The sequence below is a fragment of the Syngnathus scovelli genome, chromosome 2, assembly GCF_024217435.2.
Source record: "Syngnathus scovelli strain Florida chromosome 2, RoL_Ssco_1.2, whole genome shotgun sequence".
Taxonomy (NCBI): domain Eukaryota; kingdom Metazoa; phylum Chordata; class Actinopteri; order Syngnathiformes; family Syngnathidae; genus Syngnathus; species Syngnathus scovelli.
The window spans coordinates 27270534-27285905 of NC_090848.1; the positions used below are offsets into that span (position 1 = coordinate 27270534).

The 15372-nt window shown below is 41.1% G+C and overlaps 1 protein-coding gene across 4 annotated transcripts in view; it reads right to left on the reverse strand.

The window, feature by feature from the left end:
• Window positions 1-1098: 1098 nt before the first annotated feature.
• Window positions 1099-15372, reverse strand: part of hm13 (histocompatibility (minor) 13) — a 120259-nt gene continuing 105985 nt past the window's right edge. For 2 of the 4 annotated variants that reach the window (XR_007488436.1, XR_007488438.1), the window contains 5 exons: window positions 2947-3004; window positions 2439-2469; window positions 1916-2342; window positions 1748-1814; window positions 1099-1608 (listed from right to left, as the gene is read on the reverse strand). The gene's annotated coding sequence lies outside the window, so the exon portion shown is untranslated. Of the gene's footprint in view, window positions 1609-1747; window positions 1815-1915; window positions 2343-2438; window positions 3005-3771; window positions 15244-15372 lie in introns of those variants that run through there. The other 2 variants (XR_007488437.1, XM_068649872.1) reach the window with 2 other exon arrangements.

Below are 15372 nucleotides of genomic sequence, written 5' to 3' on the forward strand. Positions count from 1 at the left end.
TAAAAACATGGCTGACCCACAACTTTCTTAAACTCAACAGTGACAAAACAGAGCTCCTCATAGGCACTAAATCCTCCCTTAATAAAACTGGATCCATCACACTCCCCATTGACTCATCACTCCCTCCCCTCTGGCACGCAACCTTGGCGTTATTTTCGACCCCACACTGTCCTCAGTTGTTAAGACCTCCTATTTCCACCTCCGACGCATCGCCAAAATCCGGCACTGCCTCGCTCTCCCTGCCACTGAATCCCTCATCCACGCCTTCATCTCATCCCGGCTTGACTACTGCAACTCCCTTCTCACTGGAATCACTGCTCACTCACTCCATAGACTTCAACTAGTCCAAAACTCTGCTGCCCACCTCCTTACCCACACCCGGTCCCGTGAACACACCACTCCTGTTCTCCACTCTCTTCACTGGCTCCCCATTAAGGAGCGTATCATCTTCAAGATACTCCCCCTCACCTTCAAAGCCCTTCACCACCTGGTTCCCACTTACCTATCCGACCTCCTTGTCCCCTACCGTCCCAACCGTCCCCTCCGATCCTCCAATATTTCACGTCTGACAGTCCCAAAATCTAAACTCAAATTTGGCGACAGAGCCTTCTTCTACACATCACCCCGACTCTGGAACTCTCTCCCTCAGTCTGTCTGTGACTCACCCACACTCCTCATATTTAAGTCCTGTCTAAAAAGTTAACTCTTCTCTCAAGCCTATGACCTCCCCTACCCATAACTGGTTTCCTCTTCTTAATTTGATCCCATTGTCTCTTCCCCATCCCCCTCCCCTTCCGTATGTCTTTGCCTTGTTCCCTGTAAGCGTCGTTGAGTTTTTGAAAAGCGCTATACAAATTTAATGAATTATTATTATTATGAGTGAAAGTTTTTTAGACGTTTATTGAGTAGACGTGCGAATGATGGCTAATACCCATTAGTGCGATTAGCGCTAATCGCGCTAATAGCTAGTGTTCATTTGAACATCTAGACGTCTATTCAACATTGAGGTTCTCTTCAATACATTTAACCTGTGATCCTTACCTTTGTGTAGTCCCAGGATGTTGTGAAAATGCATTTGATTAGTGATGGTCCAGGGTGTGAAAATTTACATTTTTTAATATAAAAATAGGTTTCAGTAACAGTCAGCTGTTGTTAGCTGCAGATATAAATACACCTTTTGATGTTAAAATTAACCAAAACGATAATTGAACCTAAATAAAAACATTTTTTCAAACATTATCCAACCACCACAAATATAAATGTGCAATGTTTTTAAATCATATGTTACAAGTGTAAAAATATACATACATTTTAAAAAAATGGGGGCTATTTAATAGAACAAAACTATTACGTTACAATATAAATATATACATATTTTATGTAGGACATATCAAACAAAACAATCAGCTCGGTGACACAACAATATAAACATCACTCTTGTGGGCTTTTGATAGCCCCCTTTGCTACTCAGCGCTGGAGCCCGTTTTAAATTTAAAGCCATTGTGGTCCTTGTTTCATCATCCGTGGCCTGTGCGTGTCACCAACAGCTTCTACAAAGATGAACTCGATGTACATCAGGCACCACCCATTGTAGAACTTGGGATTACTCTGTAAAATAAATATGAATATAGGAAAAAAAACGACTACCTGTAAAATAGGTTTTCCTTGATGTATGTCATGTCAGTCGCACATTTCGAACATAAAGCAATCGCACAGGAACGAGCTGACAAGTTTTTTTTTTATTTACCAGCACTATCAGAGCAGTCTTCTCTTTGCACGAGTTTCACCACCACGCATAGTAATTTGTGTAAAATCTACAACAGAAAAAAATGTAAACATTGAGAGCAGCCACCACATCGTAAACCTTCACTGATGTATTTTCTAATCTACAGTACAGATGTCAAACTAATCATACCTGTCCATGGTCTTGGAAACATGCAGGTCTTCAAATCAGCCCCTCCCAACACAAGACTGCTTTGCAATCTGTATACAAGGACTTATGAACAGTGTCTCAGAAGAGTGGAATTAAGAGTAGACAAAATTGAATTGAAGACTTTGTTTCTTGTAAATCAAGCAAAAAAATAACTGAAAAGTCAGTAACTTTGACAGTAGAGCAAGCTATCAAGAGTGAAGGGGGGACATCCAAATTGTTGACCAACCAATTCCAAGCTTAATCATTCAGTCATGCATCCTGTATGTCATTTATTTCCTTGAACATCATGTCAAAGGTCACCAGATCAGTCATGGGCACCGTCCACTCTCCGCGTCACATTATGGACGAGAGTTGAGGCTCCTAAGCCCAGGGATTGCCAGAAGTGGCTTCACAATGATCTTCAGAAGCTCTGAGAATAAAGAGAAATATAAATAAAATACTCACTTAAATTACTGCAGCTACGACCTATTTTAAATGACTAATGCCTACAAAAAAAACCTCTTACTTTTCCCTGTGATGGGCATTTCACTTCCTAGCTGTTGAAGAATGAAGCAAATGTTAGCTGCAAGATTCAAATGAACCATTTTCCAATGATAAACTTTGCCCTGTTTGGAAAAAAAAAAAATGATGGCATTTGTCTGTGCCTTTGAATGTGGTGCAATTTAATTTGGCTGTTGTACATATCCAATCACGTTATTTTAAAATGGCACTGATAAAATTGCTTGTTCTACAAGTTATCCAAACGATGAAAATGTACAAGGTAAACCTGGGTTTTATTTTGCTCTTTGACATCCGCCCCGGTTTCCGGAGTGTGAAAGTCAAGGAAATGACATGTAAATGCAAGTTCCATATTGAAGATTGCAATTACTACATACACTTTTTGCATATGCTTGACAGTAGGTAAGCATACATAAGTATATTCAAACCACCAATAACATATCAATTTCCAAAGATAACGCGAGGCAGTTGTGATTACTTCTACAATCAAGAATAAATAAAAAATCAATCTGTACCTTGTGAAGTCCGGTCAGTTTTTAATACAGATGCTCCTCGTTTCTCCAGGCTTGGAGTCTGAAAAAGAGGGAAAGGGAAAAAGAAGATGTCTGATTTGACAATTCACCCATTAACTGCTGTTAATCACATGACACAACACAATTTTAAGTTTTGAAGTGACGTGCCTGAGAGTTCAAAGCCCTATTGAGCGCAAAACAAAGTTAGGTGCACACGCTCTCAAGTATTTCTTGCACTTTTCTGATGGGATAGGGGCTCCAGAGCTGTCATTACCCTCTGTCTCACTCAGTGCCACAATGATGATAGCACGGAGAAGTTCTTTTGCATGTTGCAAACATTGTGACTTAAGAAGCTGTGCTATTGACCTGACAAAGAAATCCTTAACACGAGCTCTTTTGTTTTTCAGGCAGTCCCATTGGCAGATCATCTTAATACAGTGTGCTACATCTACCCTGACAAAACATGTCCAGGCTGATTCCCATGTGAAATGTTAAAGCACTCATTGATGTAGCTCTTCAAATCAGGATCAGGGGTAAAAGCTTTGACTAGAGCTCCAAGAATCGCCAGAGAAAAGTCACTTACTGCTTTAGGAACAGATGCACCTGCATGGATCCATTCCTTCAGCCATGTGATAGCATTAACATCATGCTTCTCTGACAACATCTGCACGACTGGGACACTGGAGCTGGTATGCCCTGTCATAACATCCTGATACAGGAAGATATGGCCAGACATGCCATTCGGCCTCATCAGTTTTTTAACTATTGAGCCCGTTGCATCAACACATAATATTGGGTGAGATTTCTTTAAGCTCTTGTACACATGCATTTGTGTTTGACTCCAATAGTGACAGAAAAACTTGTCAAGTCCAATGTCTTTGATGCTGTCACTGTGAGGTGCACTGTATTTCAACATCTGCAATGATAAAATTGGATTTTTGTCACCTAATGGCAAATCATTTTTCTCTTGCTTTGCCTTGCGCGGGGTGGCCAAATTTGGCAGGTGGCTTGGCTCAGGGTCTCCGAAGGTCATCAGTTTATTTGCCTGTGATGCTCGCCATACATGTGGTTCCATCCTGCACTCACAAAGTTCCTTGGCTACCTGGACACGCAACTGTCCAGATAGAAACCGCTTTGAGCTACCAGTGTGTAGAGAGTCATCACTGTTCTTAATGAAACAGTTCAATATTATTGGACTGTTCATTTCTGGCTCTTCACCACAGTTAATGTTGAGAAGGCCATGACACTCCTTGCAGTATCCTCTGATTTCGATATAATTATTTGAGACCAATGGATAGACCTTGGCTCTTTTAAAAACAAATGTGCAAGGAATTTGGACTGTTTTCCAGATTTGTTCATTTATGATGTGGGTCCAGGTGCCAGGCTTCAAAATTCTATATTCTCTTTTTTGGGTTTGACGGTTCTTATCTTTGTATTCAGCCTTTTCTGGAATGAATTCCATCCACTTGTCAAAGGGAATATGAAGCTGAAACGACCGTTCAGGGCCTGATTCCGAGCTTGCTTCACTGCTAGTTTCAGGATCAGTTTTATCATGACTGAATCCCAGAGCTGACCAGATATTGTGTCTGTTTGTTTTTACAAAGGTGTACAGAGCCTTTGCAGCAGGGCTGTGGACTCAGTCGGATTTTTGCACCGAGTCCGAGTCCGGCTGTCCATTTTTTCTGTTAATTCATGTGACTGCTTAGTCTTTATTCAAGGCTAACACATGACTCTTTCTGGATGCCATGATTATCCGGGGGACAAAATAGCTAATTATATATGCAGAACGAACGCAACTGCTTTCACACTGGCTGGTTCGGCTTATATAGGATCCCTTGCTGAGAGCGCGGACGTAAAAGTGAGGCGACGTTCCAATCGGACGTCGGATCGATAACATTTTCCCTGCCCTACCGGAGTTGTGCTAGTTCATAACGTAGATCACTCATGGCGTAGTCGTAAATGTACGGTTGACAATTTAACCGATAGAAGTGGATACATTGGAACATAACCTACACTCTAATATATTATTTGACATGGTATTAAATGTGTGGCTTTAAAAAAATAGTCATTGCCTTAGCCCTGAGGCAAAAGGCTTGAAAACACACACTCTCGCCCAATTAAATAACCATTCTGAAACACAGGACATGTAAGATAATATTTTTTAATCATTAATTACACCATTATAGCTCAGACATTTATCTAAACACAAATAATTAGTGACGACCCCACAACTATCGAAACACATCAATGATATAAGCTGGGTGACATAATCGTCCTTGACATTGGTACATAATGTAAACATTAGCCCAAGTGCAACTCAACGTGGCCGCATTGATCGTAAGCAGGGCTGTGGACAGTATTCCTACGCGCATTCTCAGCAGCATGATGAAAATAAAATTGAAGGTATTTTTTTTATTGTCGGACTCGGTGGACTCGGTCAAAATCAGCACCGAGTCCGAGTCCGGCAAAAATGACCGAGTCCCCGAGTCCGAGTCCACAGCCCTGCTTTGCAGACATCTTCCTTTCCAACTGGTCACTCAGATCTCTCCACACAGTTGCACTTGGAGTGGCTACGTTACCATTTTCAAGTATGGCCTCTTTTGATGAGCAGAGAACTGCAACAATTAAATTATTGTCTACTGATGGTTGTTTGGGCATCTAGTTGAAGGACAAATAAATATAATCAGGATTCATTGCTTGAATAATTAAAATTACATGTGTGTTCATTATAATTGCTATGCATGAACGGAAAAATGATGCAAAGGGAAAAATATTTTGACAGCAGAATGTATCAAGCATGCTTTGTTTAGAAATTTTGTTTTCTTGGTCTGTGCAAATTACATACGTCTAATAAGACAATGTTAGCGAACTAGCTATTCAGACTACCTGAGGTGTTTTTAATTCTATATTGTATGAGCTTTTTTTCGCACTTTTTTTTAACACATTTTACTTACATTGGTCGATGGTTGGTCACTTCCCAGAAAAAGTCGCTTTCTGTCACTCACTGTTATTAAATCTTCGGAGATAGTTGTGCATTTGTCGCTTGAAAAAGTTGCATGTCTTTGTTTTTCGCCACCCTGTTGCGATATGTCTTACCGGCCTGCAGAGGTCACTTTGCATGGTAATTAGTTGGATAATACATGTGTAAGAATTGAAGAGTTATGATGTCAAGTGAAAAATTGTTGGAATAAAATACATGACACGGGGTTAATGAAGATGTATGATAAAGGGAAATGTGCTTTCGGCAGTTTGCAAACATATTTTTAAACTTAAAACTGTGTTGTGTTAAACTTAAAATCATATTAATATAATATGTAGTATTGGAGTGCTCGTGTGAATTGGTGGGTGGCGAAGAATGTGCAGGCAAACTGCATGAACTTGTTTTCGTTGAAGTGTTGTGTATAGGCCCAGACAGGGAGTACCGGACGAAAACACCTCAAGGTCGTTGAGGAACGAGAACAACAGCACGTCTATGTGGCCCGGCTTCGCGGGGAAATCCAACCACCTGACCTCAGCGATAACACCGACACGGGGAGGAGTTGGCCATCGACCAATCATCTCACAATATTTTGCATGCTTTAATATTCATATTGTGTTTCTTTAAAACTGGGCAACCCGGAAGAATGTGTCGTCTTTTGGTGGTCACAAAAACGCACGAGTTTTAGTGTGAGGGACCCGGGACCCAGGCCTGTATTAGTGCGCTTTGTCAGGAATAAACAATTGGTAAATTTGGTCTGATTGATCTACTGGTCTTCTCTTTGACAGAACGAACTCGCAAAATTGTTAGGTGCGCCAGTGTGTGGATTAGGACATAGCAATTTATGTGTTAAGTGTTGATCGCAATTTGGAGTCAGATCAATAACTAAAATCCGTAACCTAACAATGATTATAATCATGCAAACAATTTTTTTTTTTTTTGCGGCACAATCAATTGGTACCATTTTGGGTTCATTTGGAGGAAAGGAAAAGGGGGGGCTGGCTGAACTCTGGATGACCTATAAATAATCGTTTATAACTAAAAAAACATAGAGCACAAACGCAACTTTTTGCTGCACAAACGAGCACAAACGAAGCACAAACGAACGGTGCCACTTTGGGTCGATTTGGAGAAAAAGGGGGGGGGGGCAAGTGCACGGTGATGTCATCGCTAGAAATTAAATGCGTAATATCTCCGAAACGGAAGCAGCACAAACGAACCTTTTTGCTGCACAAACGAAGCACAAACGAACGGTACCATTTTGGGTCCATTTGGAGAAAAAGGGGGGGCCAAGTTCACGGTGACGTCATCGCTAGAAATTAAATGCGTAATATCTCCGAAACGGAAGCAGCACAAACGAAACTTTTTGCTGCACAAACGAGCACAAACGAAGCACAAAAGAACGGTGCCATTTTGGGTCCATTTGGAGAAAAAGGGGGGGCTAAGTTCACGGTGACGTCATCGCTAGAAATTAAATGCATAATATTTCCGAAACGGAAGCAGCACGAACAAAAATATTTGCTGCACAAACCAGCACAAACGAAGCACAAACAAACGGTACCAATTTGGGTCCATTTGGAGGAAAAGGGGGGGGGTGTGAATGACGTCATCGCTATAAAATGTGTCATATCTCCGAAACGAAAGCAGCACAAACGAAAATTTTTGCTGCACAAACCAGCACAAACGAAGCACAAACGAACGGTACCATTTTGGGTCCATTTGGGGGGACGGGGGGGCTGGGTGAACTCTGGATGACCTATAAAATAATCGTTCATAACTGAAAAACCATAGCAGCACAAACGCTAATTTTTGCTGCACAAACCAGCACAAACGAAGCACAAACGAATCAGACTATTTTCCTTAAATTTTGCGTGGGTGGGGGGGGGGGCAGCTTCACGCAAGTAATAGACCTTAAAACAGTGGTTCTTAACCTTTTTGGAAGTACCGAACCCCATCAGGTTCACATGTGCATTCACCAAACCCCTATGTGGACCGGTGTGTTCGGCCATCCTCGGACGACGGGGGGATGCTACCGGTGTATTTGGCCATCCGCGGACAGGGGGCGTGGCGGGCGCGGGGCATACCAGCTCTGCCGAACCCCTGAAGCCGACTCACCGAACCCCTAGGGTTCGATCGAACCCAGGTTCAGAACCACTGGTTTAAAACAAAGCAATACAACTTATGTACATTATTTATACAACTTATAGCTGGTTTAGGGTTTAATATTTCATATTTGGTGGTGGGGACAAGCGGTATACAAAATGGATGGATGGATGGATGGATGGATGGATGGATGGATGGATGGATGGATGGATGGATGGATGGATGGATGGATGGATGGATGGATGGATGGATTCAATTTTGGCCTCAGGTTACAGAAATAAACACATTTCACCCGGTCAATGGTTGTTTAAAACAAAGCAATACAACTTCTGTAGATTATTTATACAATTTACAGCTGGTTTAGGGTTTAATATTTCGTATTTGATGGATTACATTTTTGTTCGTCGATGTGTGCCCTGCACTTGGCTGGCAACCAGTTCAGGGTGTACCCCGCCTACTGCCCGATGACTGCTGGGATAGGCTCCAGCACGCCCGCGACCCCCATGGAGGACAAGCAGTATAGAAAATGGATGGATTTAATTTTGTCGTCTATTTTAGGTTATTCCATAGGCCTAATATCAGGTTACAGAAATAACCACACCTCACACGAATCAATGGTTGTTTAAAACAAAGCATCACAACTTCTGTACATTATTTATGCAACTTACAGAATGATTTTGGGTTCAATATTTTCTATTTGTTGGATTTAATTTTGTCATCTATTTTAGGTTATTCCATAGCCCCAATGACACACGCCTCAATGGTTGTTTAAAATAAAGCAACAAAACTTGTTTTGGGTATAATATGATCATATTTGATGGATTTAATTTTGTCATCTATTCTAGGTTATTCCATAGACCTAAAATCAGGTCATAGAAATAACCACACTTCACACGGATCAATGGTTGTTTAAAACAAAGCAACACGACTTCTGTATATTATGTATACAACTTACAGAATGGTTTTGGGTTTAATATTTCATATTTGATGATTTAATTTTGTCGTCTATTTTAGGTCTATCTGTAGACCTAAAATAGATGTCTATTTTAGGTTATTCTAGAGACCTAAAATAGACGTCTAAGTAAGGTCTATGTGTAGACCTAAAATAGACGTCTAAATTGGGTCTACACATAGACAAAATATAGACGTCTATCAGTTTACAGAAATTACCACACTTCACCCGGATCAATGGTTGATTAAAACAAAGCAATCCAACCTCTGTTCATTATTTATACACCCGATAGCTGGTTTAGGGTTTATTAGTCCATGTATAATTAATTTACATTTGTCGTCTATTTTAGGTCTAGATATATACCGAATTTAGACATCTACCGTAATTTCCGGTGTATAAGCCGCACCGGACTATAAGCCGCACAAGCTAAAATTCAGGGAGATTTTAGTTTTTTTTTCTTCCATAAACCGCACCGGACTATAAGCCGCACGTGCACACGAGTTTTTTTTTTTACAAAGAAAGACAGTACACGGAAAGCCTTTTTGAAGTTTGAATAACATGCTTTAACATGTCTTTCTAAACTTTCTAAGCTTTTTTAAAGTTTTAATAACATACCTTAACATTTCTTTCCAAACACTGCCTGTGACAGGGCAGTAATACCGCAGCAACACAGAAGTAACACAGCACTAATAAGGTTTGATTAAATAAAACATACCGGTAAAAGTCACTGAGACGCGGCGGTAACACAGCAGCAACACGGTAGTACAGCACTAACAGGGCTGGTTAAAGTAACAGTAAAAAAAAGAGCTTCATCGTCTTCATCTTCCTCCTGTGCACTGAAACCATCGAAGTCTTCCTCCTCAATTTCCGATTGGAATAGCGTTAGATATCCTTCACCACACACTTTCTCAGTATCTCTTTCGTCGTCGTTTTTATCCATTTCTTCTAGCATTTTCCATGATGAGGGTCTGTTCATCCTAATCTTATTCATGCACGAAGCGCTAAATTACATTAAACTAGCGAGCGACACGTATAGCTCCAGAGTAGACAGGACCACGAAATAAAGAAATGGGTGTCATCAACATCGACTGCCTTTAGCTTAAAAGCGTCATCATATGCATTTCTTTTGTCCCCCATAATGACGGTTTGTGTATAAAAGCTTCCTTTCAGTAATGTCCGTCTTGATCGCGTTCTGCGTGATGCGCGAAATGTTGTAAACACAAACTAGCACGTCTTCTTCGGCGCATTATCTCTTCTTCGCCTGTCTCGCTCTTGCTTCCTGCTAGAGTGCCCCCTGAAGGCCGGAGGCCGTAAAAATCCATAAGTACGCCGCACCGCCGTTTAAGCCTCAGGGTTCAAAGTAACCTTCTGAATAAAATGCATTAAAAGTTCACATTCATTACAACTTGTTTTTGGTGAGCAAAATGTCAGAAGAATTGAATTTAAATGCTGATTGATTGGGTTTTAATACAATGCAGATGGTCCAAACAGTGCCACTGCTAGGTGTAATCCAGGCATGTCCAAAGTCCGGCCCGCGAGCCAAATCCGGCCCGCGTTCAAATTCCCATTGGCCCGCGGCCTCTGTCATAAAATCAGTAATAATGCGGCCCGCCAGCACGTACAAAATAAACCTTATGTCAAAAAAGGCAATTTTATTTTATCACCAGTAGATGGCAGCAGCCTTGCGGTAGCACAGCATGACCCTCCCCAGCTCATATCTAAAATGGCGACTGCGACGAAAAGAAGGAAAGTAGACACAGAGGGCCGCCGCTTCCAGGACAAGTGGAAGTTGGAGTATTTTTTCGCTGAAATAAGCAACAACTGTGTCTGCCTAATTTGCCATGAGGCTGTAGCTGTGTTGAAAGAGTTCAATATCAAGAGGCACTACCAGACAAAGCATGCAGACTACGACTGGCTAACTGGGAGCCTGCGCAGCGATAAACTGAAGCAACTGGTAGCTGCTTTAACGGCACAGCAGCTCTTTTTCACCAGAGCCCGGGAGTCGAATGAGCTACGAGGTGGCAACGCTGATTGCCAAGAACTGCAAACCTTTTACCGAGGGCGAATTTATAAAAGACTGTCTAATGAAAATTGTGGAGAAAATCTGTCCGGAAAAGAAGCAAGAGTTTGCCAATGTTTGCCTGGCTCGTAACACTGTTGTGAGGAGAATTGAAGACGTTTCAGCAGATATAAAGAGACAGTTGTAGGCAAAAGGAGCGGAGTTTGATTTTTTTCCGTTAGCCTGCGATGAAAGCACTGACACCGCTCAGTTACTGATTTTTTTGAGAGGAGTGGACAATGAAATGAACGTGAGCGAAGAGCTACTTGACCTCCAGAGCCTCAAGGGCAAAACGAGAGGAACGGACTTATTTGTTTCTGTGTGTTCCGCGTTGATGACATGAAACTACCATGGAATAAAATCACCGGGATTATTACGGATGGTGCACCCGCAATGGCTGGCATGCGAAGTGGATTATCAACCCTCATCTGCCAAAAAGTCGGTGAAGAAGGAGGTAACGCTATAAAACTGCACTGCATTATTCACCAACAAGTTCTCAGCAGCAAACATCTGAAATATGATCATGTTATGAACCCGGTAATTAAGGCTGTTAATTGCATTCGCTCCACCGTCAGTTCCAACAGTTTCTACTTGACATCCAGGCTGAATACGGCGACGTTGTGTATCATTCTGACGTAAGGTGGCTCAGCTGGGGGTCTGCGCTGCAGCGCTTCTCCTCCCTTAGGAAGGAAATCGGACAATTTTTGGCAGAAAAAGGACAAGCAATGCCAGAATTATCTGATCCTGTTTGGTTGTCTGATTTGGGATTTTTAGTTGGCATAACACGACATCTAAACTTGCTAAACACGAGCCTTCAGGGGAAAAATGCAGTGGTGAGCGAACTGTATTCACACATCAAAGCTTTTGGGACCAAGCTGCAACTTTTCCAAAGGCACCTGTTACAAACGCAGCCCAATACAGCGCATTTCCCCGCGCTGCAGGAAATAATGAACAGTTTCCCACAGAACAATCTCAGTGCGCAAATGAGGAGGTATGCAGCAGACATCTCGTCCCTGGCCGAGGAGTTTCAACTGCGCTTTCAGGACTTTGCAGCTATTGGAAAGGAGATACTGCTTTTTTCCTCTCCTTTTTCCGTGGACCCTGATGACGCCCCAGACCACCTACAGATGGAGCTCATTGAGCTGCAGTGTGATGCCGAGTGTCGGAGTCGGCACCAACAGCTCCCTCTTGTCAACTTCTACCGGCAGCTGGATAAAGGCAGGTTTCATGAGATTCAGACATTTGCTAAGAAAATGCTGAGCTTGTTTGGCTCAACCTACTTGCGCGAGAAGACATTCTCAGTTATGAACTTTAATAAGAGCCGCGTTAGGACAAGACTAAGTGACTCTCACCTGCGTGATATCCTGCGCATCAAAACCACTGTCTTTGAGCTAGACCTGACCTATTTAATGCAGTCGAGATCCCAGCATCACCCTTCACATTAGTGTAGGCAAGTTGTTTTGGTTATCCCAGGTGAAAAAATCTTAAATTTACCCTGTGTTTTTTTATTTGGTTATATTTTGATGTTCAAAATCATAATTTTGAATATGCTCTGAGTAAATAGCCCTCAATGTTTTGTACTTCTGCATAAGATAACTGTTAGTGCTGAATTGATGTGTTTGCAGAGAGCATTTGACAGTGAATAATATGCAATGTTTTACATTGTTCAACTTCCCTGAAAGATTGACAATAAAAATGTATTAAATAGTTAATTTGCATTTCATTTTATTGGTTCAAAGCATGTTCAGCTGAATGGTCGGCCCTCAGCCGTATTAATCTCCGCAAATCTGGCCCTCTTTGCAAAACGTTTGGACACCCCTGGTGTAATCTCTGAGTCACATGGCAGAGTAAGAGAAAGGGTTTAGAGCACAGGTGTCAAACTCAAGGCCCGGGGTCCAGATACGGCCCGCCACATCATTCTATGTGGCCCGCGAAGACAAATTGTGCATCAAATTCGTGTGTCATTACTAGAATTGCAAATTGTCTTCACTTTTAATATCTTTTTTAAAAATATTTGACCAGTTTTTACTCGTCTGATTTGAAAACGAGTTATTTGTCAGTTTGCTTTGTAGCTTTTACTGTATATAATAGTGTTAAGAGTAAAAGTGATCAAGTCATCACAAAAATCACGAAAAAAATCTTATATAAGCCGCACCTGACTATAAGCCGCAGGGTTCAAAATTTTGGAAAAAAGTCGCGGTTTATACACCAGAAATTACGGTATTTTAGGTCTACACATTGACCTAATTTAGACATCTATTTTAGGTCAATAGAATAACCTAAAATAGACGTCTATATCAGGTTACAAAAATAACCACTTCACATGTACGGATCAATATGGTTTGTTGGATTTTGTCCACAATTTAGGGAGCACGCGATCTGCGCCTCACAGCAAAAGCTATTGCCAATCACCTGTTATCCAATTTACTCACTATGTGCTCGTTTGATTTCTTCAGATTTAGGAAAATGCTAAGACACTGAAGCAGAAATTAGACTTACACAGGTTGGGTGAGTTCAATCACAATTCTTGTTAAGAAAGCTCTGTTTTCAGGAAAGTACAATACAGCGCTGGGCCCTTCAAGAGCAGAAAGTCTCCATTCAGAAAAGGCAACGTTCAAGGTTCTTTGGTCAGCTTATATTCAGTTGCACATTGTGGGCCAAGTTTGATGGGTGATGAGTCTTTGAGGTGGGGCAAGTTCAAAGGAGAGTCTGATTCCATGGGAGTGGGTGCTGGTTCGGTGAGAGCTGGTTCCGTGGGGTTGGGTGCTGATTATGGGCGATTCGATGTGTGGGGGCTGTTGTTTTCCTTTCCGTCTTTCAGCCTTGACGATCATCTTTGGCTGGGCTGTCTCCCTCTGGCACCTGCTGGTTTTATCTCCAAGTGACCTTCCTGTAAACATTCTCCTCCATTCTTGCACATACACTGTCGCACCTCATCCATTCATCATTCTTTCAATTTTGTCATTTTCTACGGAATTATGTGAGCTTTTGGCTGTGACATCATCTATTTATTAATGTTCCCTGACTATGCAAAGTTTGTACTTACCATGTTTTTGTTTGTTTGTTCTTTTGATCTCCATGTACTTGCTTACGTCATCATATTCTTAGTTTAATCATGCTTTCAACCATATCTTTTCTTTATTAGGCAAAATATTTCCCTCTGTCCAGAACGTTCAGTAGTAATCGAAAACTGGCGTCTAGCATTAGTCAAAACATAACATACAATCAAGTACTGAACATTTTTAGACGACTTTGGCAGTGTCCGTGATTTAAAAAATCATCAGGCATGCATTAAACAGTTCCTTAAGGGTCATTAAGCTATTCAGACAATATATCAAAAAACATTTGTTATTTCAAAGTGCTCAGAAATATATATCAGATCATAAAGTTATAAAAACCTCATTACCACCTCATTACCACTTATCAAAAATGTCTAGCTATGTCTTCTTTATTGATTTGGTGCGTAGGTATAATTATATGCTTAAAATGTTTCTTTTATAGATTTAATATGTGAATATACTTGTCTGCTTATGTACTTTATTCAATGAGGTTTGAGCATATCTGTTTTTGTAGGACTTTTTGTATTTCGACCCCATTCCTTCAGGTTGTTAAAAACAAATCCAAACAACTTCTGTACATTATTTATACAACTTACAGCTGGTTGAAACTTTAAAATTTCAAATTATGATCATATTTGATGTTTTTAATTTAGACGTCTATTTTAGGTCTATACATAGACCAATTTTAGACGTCTAAATTAGGTCTATACATAGACCAAACATCCAATAGACGTCTATGGCTAGAACTTAAGTTCAGCCGCCTTCATCATGCATCGTTTAACAAAGTCGTCATCGGAATATGGCTTTGATGCTAATGCTATTTCACTGGCAATCAGGTAGCTGGCTTTTACTGCTACTTCACTGGCTTGTTGGCTCTGGATGAAAGTTGACTGCTGTTTCCTCAGACCCGCCTGCAATTCGTTGATATTATCTCTTCTCAGTTGTCCTTGCAAGCCATCATATTTTTCGCTGTGAAGAGTCTCGTAGTAACGTCGATTATATTCCTTCAATACCGAAACTTGTTGCAAACACACCAAGCACAAAGGTTTCCCGTGCTTATCTAAAAAGCCTATTGATTTGCGCTCCTGCCATCTGTGTGTCTTTTATACACCCACGCTGTGGTATGAATACTGCTAAGGCCTGAATTTACCTACCCCCGGGATCAATAAATGATCAATCAATCAATCAATCAATCAATCAATCAATCAATCAATCAATCAATCAAATAGGAGGTGGTCCATTTTTCATTCAAAATTCTACACTCCGTATCTACGTTTCT